Genomic DNA, 10,380 nt, shown 5'->3' on the forward strand with positions numbered 1-10,380 from the left:
TCTAACAACACATAGGCAGGTGCAGCAACCCCTGTGCAGCATTAAAAAGCACTGTAACTCCTTGGAAGGCCTAACAAACACCTAACGCATGCACAATCACATACATATCAGCCACAAATCTCAAACAGTTAAACCTTTTCTGAGCATTTAATTATTACAAACAGTATCCTCCCTCTGCAAGTGTGTCAAACCAATCACAAACAGCACAACCTCTCACCTGCAGCCTTTAAACACCTGACCATGCACACTCTCATTAGACAAACAGTATTCTCCCTCTGCAAGTGTGTCAAACCAATCACAAACAACACAACCTCTCACATGTAGCCATAAAACATCTGACAATGCATACCCTCATTACTAGCCACCATGTTTCCCCTGTTTTACCTGCAATATCTAAACAGACAGCATTGTGGGGCACAAGGGGTTCTGGAAGGCTACAAGCCCCTGCTGCGGCACTACCTGCTGTAAAGGATAGACCTGCTGGAGATGCTCTCCCTGCTGCCGAAAGACTTGCTGCAGCTGATCTACTTGCTGCTGGTGTCCCTGGTCATGGTGCTGCGGCCGTCCCTGCTCCTGCTGCTGATGTCCCTGTTCCTCATGCTGCTGCAGTCCCTGTGCCTGGTGCTGCCCCTGCTGCTGTTGTTGCTGCAGCTGGTCATTGGCCAGGAGGGCCTATAAGATGTCGGCATCAGCAGAGGGGAAGATCAAGGGCACCAAGGATCCAAAGGGTTAGGGTCACCCTGTTTGGAATGACAAAGGAGGAGGTCAGGGACAAGTATCGCTTGACTTCTGCAAGTCTCATTGACCTATATGAGGTCTTGAAGGATGATATTGACCCTCAAGCGAATAGGAACCGAGCTCTGACTGGTATGCAGAAGCTGTTTTGTGTTGTGCACTTCCTGGCATCCGGCTCATTCCAGTCAACAGAAGGCTATGTGTCTAGCCTAGCACAGTCCACTATCTCCATGCTCCTAGGGGAGGTTTTGACTGCTCTAGATAATCAGACATAGTGATACATTCATTTCCCCGATACCCCCCAGGAATGGAACAGTCTTAAACAAGGCTTCTATCGACTGAAGGTTATTCCCAATGTCATGGGGGCAATTGATTGCACACATGTGCATATCGTGGCCCCACATCAGGAGCAATTCCTCTATATCAGAGCGGGTGCCGCTCACCAAGTGTTCTTCCCCCATGGGGGTCACTTGAACAGAGTGAGTGCTCTGTAACTGGATATACTAGGAACTGGAAGTGACATTTACCCAAGTAGTAGATCATGGTAGGAGCTGTAGTGCACAGTAGACATACACAGTGTATATTTATCTTGTGAGACCCAAGAGAAGTGATCATTCTGGAACTGAATAAAAAGTGACATTTATCCAAGTAGTACATAATGGGAGTCTACATTGGACAATGCATGCTTGTAGTTATATTAATCTTGTGAGTTTTATTTACAACATCTTGTTACATCTCTTAGAACCTTATAAAATTGATGTGGTCAAATGAATGATTTACCTAATAAACAAAGGAGGGCCAGATTATACTATCTTGAGGGGCACATTTGGCCCCAGGGCCGGTACTTTGAGACCACTGCTCTATATCAACAGAAAAGGGTTCTACTCCTTGAATTGCCAGATGGTCTGTGATACCACTCTGAAATTCACATATGTGTATGCAGGCTCTCCAGGGAGTGCCCATGATTCCTACATCCTGCGCCAAAACTCCTTATTACAGCTTTTTGAATCTGGAACACTCTCGGGAGGTTGGCTGCTTGGTGAGTATGCACTACCTTCATTCTGTCTGTGTTTTTCTCTTAAATTTCTTTTTAATTTAAAGGGACATTTTCTTAAAATGGCATGTTCTATCTGAATCATGAAAATAGAATTTTGTCTAGACTAATCCTGTCATCAAGTATATTGCTTACATTGCACCAATTTAACTTTCTAGGTAAATCTATCTTTTAAATTAAATTCCTGTTACGTCCCTTTAAGCACATGATGAACCTGTATCAATCAGAATACATATGTTACATGACAGGTGACCCAGGGTAAGGCTGCAGATTATGTCTGTTGAACCCCTTGGCACACCCCCTTACAGAGCCACAACTCAGGTAACAGGAGGCCCACATTATGACAAGAAATGTGATAGAAAGGAGCTTTGGCCTACTCAAAACCAGATTCAGGTGTCTGGATTTGATGTGAGGAGCTTTACAGTATAACCCCAACAAAGTGTTTTCCATTGTCAATGCATGTTATATTCTACACAACATTGCTGTGGACACACGTATATTGGGGGACATTGCAAGATCAGGAGGTGGTGCCTGTACCTGAAGGTGTGGACAGGTGGACACTAAGGGAGAATGAAGTGATGGACTTTGTTATCCGGGAATACTTCACCTGTAAGTTACTTGTTCATAAGCACAGTAACCCATAACATTCACATGTATTATGATGTTTGACTGTACCTCACCAACCATTGCACGTGTATATATCATATCTTGCAGATACATCCCACCCCCGTTCCCTTAACCCCCCTAATTACTGAAAATATCTTATTGTTTAATTCATGTTTAGGTCACAATGATTTTTGGAATATCATTCTGGAAAAGAATGGAAAGGGATATTTCTACCCCAAGTTCACACCTTAAATACATAATTATTATATATATACCCCTGTGTCAATTTATATTGGATGTGAGAAACATTGATTTACATCTTATAAGTGAATATTACTATATGTACCCTTCATACACAACTATGTGATGTCAGTTATTTTACAAGAATATGTCATAAACATGTTAATATTACCTTTTTTATTGCTATTTCAAAACAGGTCATATTATCATGTTTTAACAATATCAGTGTAATAAAACACACCTCACATGGATGTGTATGACAATTACATGGTAAATAACAAAGGACAATGTTCATGGTGAACTATAATAATATTTATTTTTTTTCTTTGGCTTTTTGGAAGAGGGAGCTGAGGTTCCTGTAGTGGATTGGCTTGTTCCTTGTTCTAGCAGATTCTGGTGTTTCTGCTTTTGTTCTAGCAGATTCTGGTGTTTCTGCTGTTGTCCTGGCGACAGATGATAGGCTGGAGGCAGTGTCCTGCTGGTGTGTAAAGTGCTCAACCAACACACTGAAAAGTTGATTTTGTTCTCTCTATTTATTGTCCATCTGCATCTGCATATCAGACAGAATTTGCATAATCTGTGACTGGTTTTGAACACTTGCACTTAATGCTGCGATGTCCCTCTGCAGCTGTATGCTATGTCTGTGTAACCTCTCCTGGCCTCTGAAGAACCTCTCTTGGCCTCTTTGTAAACTCTTAGTGCTTCTGATGAGCCACCTCTGGAGTGTAATGTATTCCTCACCCAGGGGAGAATACAATGCATCCACAGACTGTTGAGCAACAGGGATGGCAGTTGTTTGATTGCCACAATGTTGGAGAAGAGGTTATGCTGGTGTATATTCTTTTGATGCCTGGGAGCACACTGTTCCTGCGGTTGCATGAAGACTGGTGATAGTGGTGGTGGTGTAATGGCAGTTTGTATCCTTGTGACAGGAGGTTCTGTGGAGGAGTTAAAGGATGAGAGGGATTAGTACAGTCAGATATATGTCCATGTGGGCATACAATGTACATTAATACATGCTAGGACCTACCCTGATTCGCATGTCAAACTCTATAACATGCATGTGCACATTGTGAGTTGGTCTATGAGTGATTTGAATAGGAGCAGTATACAGGGATGTCTTTCATACAATAGTTATGTGTACATGTCAATGATGAAATAATGTGTTCTTTAAGTGACACTATGGTCACACAAGTTAGCTTGATCTAGGCACAGAACCTGCTTTATTGAGGTAAATGTATTGGGATGGCTATAGTGTCCATTAAAGGAAAACTCTACATGTGGCTTATGGCCTGTGTTGCTCTGAGACATGTTAGTATTGCACTATTCCCCCTCACATAATGAATTGCATTGTGTTATGTAGCAGTAATGTCAAGTATAATTGTAGATGTTTCTTCTGTTAAGTGTGATCAGTCCACGGGTCATCATTACTTCTGGGATATTACTCCTCCCCAACAGGAAGTGCAAGAGGATTCACCCAGCAGAGCAGCATATAGCTCCTCCCCTCTACGTCACTCCCAGTCATTCTCTTGCACCCAACGACTAGATAGGATGTGTGAGAGGACTATGGTGATTATACTTAGTTTTTATCTTCAATCAAGAGTTTGTTAATTTTAAAATAGCACCGGAGTGTGTTATTATCTCTCTGGCAGAATTTGAAGAAGAATCTACCAGAGTTTTTGTTATGATTTTAGCCGGAGTAGTTAAGATCATATTGCTGTTTTCTCGGGCCATCTGAGGAGAGGTAAACTTCAGATCAGGGGACAGCGGGCAGATGAATCTGCATAGAGGTATGTAGCAGTTTTTATTTCTGATAATGGAATTGATGAGAAAATCCTGCCAAACCGAATATAATGTCATGTATGTATACTTTACACTTCAGTATTCTGGGGAATGGTACTCTCACTAGAATTTACACTGTAAGAAATACATAAAGCTGTTTAATAACTAGAGATTATGTTTAACGTTTTTGCTGGAATGTAAAATCGTTTTCATTTACTGAGGTTACTGAGTGAATAAATGTTTGGGCACTATTTTTCCACTTGGCAGTTGCTTAATCTGTTTTCTGACAGTTTCTGTTCCTCCCTCACTGCTGTGTGTGAGGGGGAGGGGCCGTTTTTTGGCGCTTTTTACTACGCATCAAATATTTCAGTCAGCAACTCATTGTATTCCCTGCATGATCCGGTTCATCTCTACAGAGCTCAGGGGTCTTCAAAACTTATTTTGAGGGAGGTAATTTCTCTCAGCAGAGCTGTGAGAATTGTAGTTTGACTGAGATAAAAAACGTTTATTCTGTAATTTGTTTTCCTGCTTTCAGAATTTGTTATCTTTGCTAATGGGGATTAAACCTTTGCTAAAGTTGGGTTGTTTACAAGGATTGAGGGCTATAACTGTTTCAATTTATTAATTTTCAACTGTCATAGATCTTCTGTGCTTCTTAAAGGCACAGTAAGTTTTAATATTATTCTAATTGAATGGTATTTCCAAGTTGGCAAGTTTATTTGCTAGTGTGTTAAACATGTCTGATTCAGAGGATGATACCTGTGTCATTGTTGCAATGCCAAAGTGGAGCCCAATAGAAATTATGTACTAACTGTATTGATGCTACTTTAAATAAAAGTCAATCTGTACAAATTGAACAAATTTCACCAAACAACGAGGGGAGAGTTATGCCGACTAACTCGCCTCACGTGTCAGTACCTACAATCTCCCGCTCAGAGGGAGGTGCGTGATATTGTAGCGCCGAGTACATCTGGGGCGGCCATTACAAATCACATTACAGGATATGGCTACTGTTATGACTGAGGTTTTGGCTAAATTACCAGAACTAAGAGTAAGCGTGATCACTCTGGGGTGAGAACAGAGTGCGCTGATAATATTAGGGCCATGTCAGACACTGCGTCACAGGTTGCAGAACATGAGGACGGAGAACTTCATTCTGTGGGTGACGGTTCTGATCCAAACAGACTGGATTCAGATATTTCAAATTTTAAATTTAAACTGGAAAACCTCCGTGTATTACTAGGGGAGGTGTTAGCGGCTCTGAATGATTGTAACACAGTTGCAATACCAGAGAAAATGTGTAGGTTGGATAAATATTTGCGGGGGTACCGACGAGTACTGAGGTTTTTTCCTATACCTAAGAGACTTACTGAAATTGTTACTAAGGAGTGGGATAGACCCGGTGTGCCGTTCTCACCCCCTCCGATATTTAGAAAAATGTTTCCAATAGACGCCACCACAAGGGACTTATGGCAAACGGTCCTAAGGTGGAGGGAGCAGTTTCTACCTTAGCTAAGCGTACCACTATCCGGTGGAGGATAGCTGTGCTTTTTCAGATCCAATGGATAAAAAGTTAGAGGGGTTACCTTAATAAAATGTTTGTTCAACAAGGTTTTATATTGCAACCCTTGCATGCATTGCGCCGATCACGGCGCTGCAGCGGCATTCGGATTGAGTCTCTGGAAGAGAACATTGGTTCAGCTACTCTGGACGACATTACGGACAGGCTTAGAGTCCTTAAACTAGCTAATTCATTCATTTCGGAGGCCGTAGTACATCTTACTAAACTTACGGCGAAGAATCAGGATTCGCCATTCAGGCACGCAGGGCGCTGTGGCTAAAATCCTGGTCAGCTGATGTTACTTCTAAGTCTAAATTGCTTAATATACCTTTCAAAGGGCAGACCTTATTCGGGCCCGGGTTGAAAGAGATTATCGCTGACATTACAGGAGGTAAAGGCCATGCCCTGCCTCAGGACAAAGCCAAAGCCAAGACTAGACAGTCTAATTTTCGTTCCTTTCGTAATTTCAAAGCTGGAGCAGCATCAACTTCCTCTGCACCAAAACAGGAAGGAGTTGTTGCTTGCTACAGACAAGGCTGGAAACCTAACCAGTCCTGGAACAAGGGCAAGCAGACTAGGAAACCTGCTGCTGCCCCTAAAACAGCATGAATTGAGGGGCCCCCGATCCGGGATCGGATCTAGTGGGGGGGCAGACTTTCTCTCTTCGCCCAGGCTTGGGCAAGAGATGTTCAGGATCCCTGGGCGCTAGAGATAATATCTCAGGGATACCTTCTGGACTTCAAATACTCTCCTCCAAGAGAGAGATTTCATCTGTCAAGATTGTCAACAATCCAGACAAAGAAAGAGGCGTTTCTACGCTGCGTACAAGAGCTCTTGTTAATGGGAGTAATCCATCCAGTTCCACGATCGGAACAGGGACAGGGGTTTTACTCAATCTGTTGTGGTTCCCAAAAAAGAGGGAACTTTCAGACCAATCCTGGACTTAAAGATCCTAAACAAATTCCTAAGAGTTCCATCGTTCAAGATGGAGACTATTCGGGACAATTTTTACCTATGATCCAAGAGGGGTCAGTACATGACCACTGTAGATTTAAAAGATGCTTACCTTCACATACCGATTCACAAAGATCATTATCGGGTACCTAAGGTTTGCCTTCCTATACAGGCATTACAAGTTTGTCGGCTCTTCCATTCGGATTGGCTACAGCTCCAAGAATCTTCACAAAGGTTCTGGGTGCTCTTCTGGCGGGTACTAAGACCAGCGGGAATCTCGGTAGCTCCATACCTAGACGACATTCTGATACAAGCTTCAAGCTTTCAAACTGCCAAGTCTCATACAGAGTTAGTGCTGGCATTTCTAAGGTCACATGGATGGAAGGTGAACGAAAAGAAAAGTTCACTCGTTCCACTCACAAGAGTTCCCTTCCTGGGGACTCTTATAGATTCTGTAGAAATGAAAGATTTACCTGACAGAGGACAGGCCTAACAAGACTTCAAAGTGCTTGCCGCACCCTTCATTCCATTCAACACCTGTCAGTGGCTCAATGCATGGAGGGTAATCGGCTTAATGGTAGCGGCAATGGACATAGTACCCTTTGGCACGCTTACACCTCAGACACACTGCAACTGTGCATGCTAAGTCAGTGGAATGGGGATTACTCAGACTTATCCCCTTCCTCTGAATCTGGATCAAGAGACCAGAAATTCTCTTCTATGGTGGCTTTCTCGGCCACATCTGTCCAGGGGGATGCCATTCAGCAGACCAGACTGGACAATTGTAACAACAGACGCCAGCCTTCTAGGTTGGGGTGGCCGGTCCTGGAATTCTCTGAAGGCTCAGGGACAATGGAGTCAGGGAGGAGAGTCTCCTGCCAATAAACATTCTGGAATTGAGAGCAGTTCTCAATGCCCTCCTGGCTTGGCCCCAGTGGACAACTCGGGGGTTCATCAGGTTTCAGTCGGATAACATCACGACTGTAGCTTACATCAACCATCAGGAGGGACAAGAAGCTCCCTAGCTATGATGGAAGTATCAAAGATAATTCTCTGGGCAGAGTCTCACTCTTGCCACCTGTCAGCATCCACATCCCGGGGAGTGGAGAAGCTGGGAGGCGGATTTCTTAAGTCGTCAGACTTTTCATCCGGGGGAGTGGGAACTTCATCCGAGGTCTTTTGCCCAAATACTGCGACGTTGGGGCAAACCAGAGATAGATCTCATGGGCGTCTCGACAGAACGCCAAGCATCCTCGTTACAGGTCCAGATCCAGGGATCCAGGGAGCAGTCCTGATAGATGCTCTGACAGGCACCTTGGACTTCAGGATGGCTTACGTGTTTCCACCCTTCCCGTTGCTTCCGCCGATTGATTGCCAGAATCAACAAGAGAGAGCATCAGTGATTCTAATAGCACCTGCGTGCCACGCAGGACTTGGTATGCAGACCTGGTGGACATGTCATCCTGTCCACCTTGGTCTCTTACCTCTGAAACAGGACCTTCTGATACAGGGTCCCTTCAAACATCAAAATCTAACTTCTCTGAAGCTGACTGCTTGGAAATTGAACGCTTGATTTTATCAAGACGTGGGTTTTCTGAGTCAGTTATTGATACCTTAATACAGGCTAGGAAACCTGTTACAGAAAGATTTACCATAAGATATGGCGTAAATACCTATATTGGTGTGAATCCAAAGGTTACTCTTGAAGTAAGGTTAGGATTCCCTAGGATATTGTCTTTTCTACAAGAAGGTTTAGAAAAGGGTTTATCTGCTAGTTCATTAAAGGGGACAGATCTCAGCTCTGTCCATTCTGTTACACAAACGTCTGTCAGAAGTTCCTGACGTCCAGGCCTTTTTGTCAGGCTTTGGCCAGGATTAAACCTGTGTTTAAAACTGTTTGCTCCACCATGGAGTTTAAAACCTTGTTCTTAATGTTTTACAGGGCGTTCCGTTTGAACCCCTTCATTCCATTGATATAAAGGTTGTTATCTTGGAAAGTTCTATTTTTAATGGCTATTTCCTCGGCTCGAAGAGTCTCTGGAATTATCAGCCTTACATTGTGATTCTCCTTATTTGATTTTTCATTCGGATAAGGTAGTCCTGCGTACTAAACCTGGGCTTCTTACCTAAGGTAGTTACTGACAGGAATATCAATCAAGAGATTGTTGTTCCTTCTTTATGCCCAAATCCTTCTTCAAAGAAGGAACGTCTACTGCACAACCTGGATGTAGTCCGTGCTCTAAAATTTTACTTACAGGCAACTAAGGGAATTTCGACAAGACGTCTTCTCTGTTTGTCATTTACTCTGGGCAGAGGAGAGGTCAAAAAGCTTCCGCTACCTCTCTTTCTTTTTGGGCTTCGTAGCATAATTCGTTTAGCTTATGAGACTGCTGGACAGCAGCCTCCTGAAAGAATTACAGCTCATTCTACTAGAGCTGTGGTCTTCCACTTGGGCCTTCAAGAATGAGGCCTCTGTTGAACAGATTTGCAAGGCTGCAACTTGGTCTTCGCTTCATAACTTTTTCCAAATTTTACAAATTGACACTTTTGCTTCATCGGAGGCTATTTTTGGGAGAAAGGTTCTTCAGGCAGGTGGTTCGCTTCTGTATAAAAGAGCCTGCCTAATCCCTCCCGTCATCCGTGTAATTTTGCTTTGGTATTGGGTATCCCAGAAGTAATGATGACCCGTGGACTGATCACAACTTAACAGAAGAAAACATAATTTATGCTTACCTGATAAATTCCTTTCTTCTGTAGTGTGATCAGTCCACGGCCCGCCCTGTTTTTAAGGCAGGTAAATATTTTTTTAATTTATACTCAGTCACCACTTCACCCTTGGCTTTCCTTTCTCGTTGGTCTTGGTCGAATGACTGGGAGAGTGACGTAGAGGGGAGGAGCTATATGCAGCTCTGCTGGGTGAATCCTCTTGCACTCCTGTTGGCGGAGGAGTAATATCCCAGAAGTAATGATGACCCTTGGACTGATCACACTACAGAAGAAAGGAATTTATCAGGTAAGCATATATTATGTTTTTTGTTTGTACTCCAAATACCATGCTCCTCATCATGTACATTGAATGTGTGATATTAAAGGATGTTTTAATTGCAATTACATATAATACTGGTGTGTGGGGATGTTACTCACCAGCATGATGTGCTGTGGTTGCAACCCCTGAGTCAAGAACCCCTGGATGTCCACGGACTGCTGTGGTACTCAGGGACCTGCGTCTTATCTCCTGCCAGACGTTGTACTCAATTTCCAGGGATGGCCCACCACCTGTTTCCCTTTTGGTGGACTGCTTCCTGCCCTATCTTCTCTTTGACTCACCACTTGCAGTTGTTTCAACCTCTTTTTCAGGTCCTCTACAGTCCTCCTCTGCGGGGGCCACGCTGTTGACGGTATCCTCTACAGCAATCCATGCAGTCCTTCTTTTTTTGGCACTGCCTTT

This window comes from Bombina bombina, chromosome 1, assembly GCF_027579735.1.
Source record: "Bombina bombina isolate aBomBom1 chromosome 1, aBomBom1.pri, whole genome shotgun sequence".
In the NCBI taxonomy this organism is placed as follows: Eukaryota; Metazoa; Chordata; class Amphibia; order Anura; family Bombinatoridae; genus Bombina; species Bombina bombina.